Source organism: Aquarana catesbeiana, linkage group LG01 (assembly GCF_042186555.1).
Source record: "Aquarana catesbeiana isolate 2022-GZ linkage group LG01, ASM4218655v1, whole genome shotgun sequence".
Classification (NCBI taxonomy): Eukaryota; Metazoa; Chordata; class Amphibia; order Anura; family Ranidae; genus Aquarana; species Aquarana catesbeiana.
This window is the reverse complement of record NC_133324.1, coordinates 226,074,465-226,077,396: the sequence shown is the minus strand read 5'-3', so window position 1 is coordinate 226,077,396 and position 2,932 is coordinate 226,074,465.

Below are 2,932 nucleotides of genomic sequence, written 5' to 3'. Positions count from 1 at the left end.
CGATTTTTGGAAGTTAACTTTAAAATTAGATAATTTACCGTATGCCCTGAGCTCTGACATCAAGTTAGGTGTGGAGACTAGGGGATTAGATATAAAGAAGAGCAGGTCGTCCGCGAAGGCCGCTATTTTGGGAGACAAGGAGTCCTTCAAGTGTATCCCTGATATATTAGGATTGTCTCTCACCGTACGGAGAAAGGGCTCCAATGCTAAGATAAATATTAAAGGGGATAAGGGACACCCCTGCCTTGTCCCGTTGGCAATATCAAAAGGGGAGGACAGCAGTCCGTTTACTTTCACCTGAGCCGATGGTCTAGAATATATAGCTAACATCCAGTTCATCATCCTCTGTCCCAATCCTATGTGATATATTGTCTCGGTCAAGAAGGGCCAGTTCACCCTATCGAACGCCTTTTCGGCATCGGTAGAGAGAAGTAGCATCGGGATTCCCTTCGTTCGTGCTGCGTGAATAAGGTTGATTGCTTTCGTGGTGTTATCCCTCGCCTCTCTGGAGGGCACAAATCCGACCTGGTCTGAATGGATAATTGACGGGATCCATTCCGATAATCTCATGGATAGAATTTTGGTAAAGATCTTTAGATCCACATTAAGGAGGGATATAGGCCTATAATTCTGGCAATGCAATGGATCTTTCTCCTCCTTTGGAATCACCGAAATGAACGCCCGTAATGAATCCTGAGGTAGACTCGTCCCCTCCCCAGTGTCATTATAGGCCGCAAGAAAGTGTGGTGTCAGGATACCCCCGAATGTCTTATAGTATGTCAGCGAGTATCCGTCTGGGCCCGGGGCTTTACCTTTTTGCATACGGGTGATGGCCAATGCTACCTCCTCCTCCGATATTGGTTCCTCCATAGTTGCTAATGCCTCATCAGGCAGCCGAGGGAGACCCAACTTCTGGATATATTGTCGTATAGCCTCCCTTTCTCTTATTTTATCATTAGCCGACAATTGTTGTGGAAGGTTATATAAAGAGGTATAATATTTGCGGAATTGTTCCGCAATGTCCTCCGTAGTATGTACTTTGTGGCCCTGTTCTCCCATGAGCTCAGGTATGAACGTTTGTGCCCTCTGGGCTCTCAAGGCCCTTGCTAGCAATTTACCACATTTGTTGCTGTGCTCGTAGAAAGTGCGTTTGCATTTCGCGATCACTGCCTTAGCTTTGAACATCGCCAGGGATCTCAATTGATTTCTCAGAGTTGTAAGCTCCAAAAGCGTTTGAGGTGCAAGGGATTGTTTGTGTATGGATTCCAGTACCCTAATTTTATCTAAGAGGTCAAGGATTTGCTGAGACCTCGCCTTCTTGAGGCGAGTACCAATTTTTATTAGAATTCCTCTGATAGTGCACTTGTGTGCCTCCCAGATCATCTGAGGTGTACTATCCGGGCCTATATTATCTGAAAAAAAGTTTCTAAGTTCCCTCGCCACCTCCTCCACCACCTCAGGCTCTTGAAGTAATGAGTCATTAAGCTTCCATTGCCATTGTCTAGGCACATGTGGTATGAGGTCTATGTCAACAAAGACTGGAGCGTGGTCTGAGAAAGTGATGGACCCTATAGATGCCGATCTTACCCTAGATAGCATGGATTGGGGTAGCATAAAAAGATCGATTCTCGTATAGGAATCATGAGGGTGAGAATAGAAGGTGTAGTCCCTCTGTGTCGGGTTCAGCACCCTCCACACGTCGACCAAGTGAAAGGCATGAAAATTCCTTTTTAAGCGCTTGAGTGCTGCATAAGAAATTTGGGAAGTTTGCTTCGACGCGTCTAGGTATGGGTCCATAGTGAAGTTGAGGTCTCCCCCCAACACCACCGCCCCCTCAGCAAAATCTTGTAGTTTCGTCAGGATAGACTCAAGGAATCTAATCTGACCAGTGTTGGGGAGGTACAAATTCACTAGAGTTACCAGGGAGCTGCCCAAGGTTCCCTTCACCAGTAATGCCCGTCCCTCATTGTCATTCCACTGGTCTTTCAGTGTCCACGGCGTTGCGGCACGTATTAAAATGCTAACCCCCTTTGACTTAGATTCGGACGAGCACCCATGGTATGCGGTTGGGAAAAAGCGATCTTGAAGTCTTGGCATTGCATCGGCTCGAAAATTAGTTTCCTGTAAAAAGCATATATGGGCCTTCGCTTGTTTCAAATTAGCTAAGACCATAGATCTTTTCTCAGGGGTATTAAGTCCCTTGACGTTGATAGACATTAATCGGAGAGTATCCCTGGAGTCCATGATGCAGGCTAGGCTTAGGGAAGGGGTACAAATTAAAAAAAAAAAAAAGAAAAAAAGGGGAAAAAGGGGAAAAAAGGGGGGGGGGGGAGGGGGTTGGAAAAGGTAAGTAGAAAAAAGCAGAAAGAAAAGGCAGAAAAGTAGAAAGTGGGTCACTAAAGTATCAGTGTACCCAGAAAAAAAAGGTGGGGGGAAGAAGAAACTAAAACGCCTATAGCGTTTGGGAGACTTAGTCTCAGAACACCCTTAGGACTACTAAACCAAGCCCCAGAGGGGTGTTATCCTAATTGGGGTAGTGGCTGAACACAACCGTGGTCAGGAGCTCCCCAACCAGACCCATATGTAAAAAAGAACAAATATAAGTAAAGTGAACCATCCTGCACTAGCATATATTACTAGAAAAATTGAAACTGGAAAACGAGAAGTTATCATGAACCCGCATATAAGCATCAGTATCTTGAACCTTTATCCGGCTATCTATAAGACAAGATACAGATTGAAAATTATGACTTAGGAGGAATGCTTCTGTCGCCTGCTACACCCCACTGCTTGCAATCAGTTAATTACATTCCAGTGATGTCCCACTGGGAAACCCTTGTATCCGTCTAACTATATGAGTGTGCAGCAAGCGAAATTCAGCACCCCTCAGAGCGCCGATGAGGCATAACAGTGTAATAACAAGCATAACTTA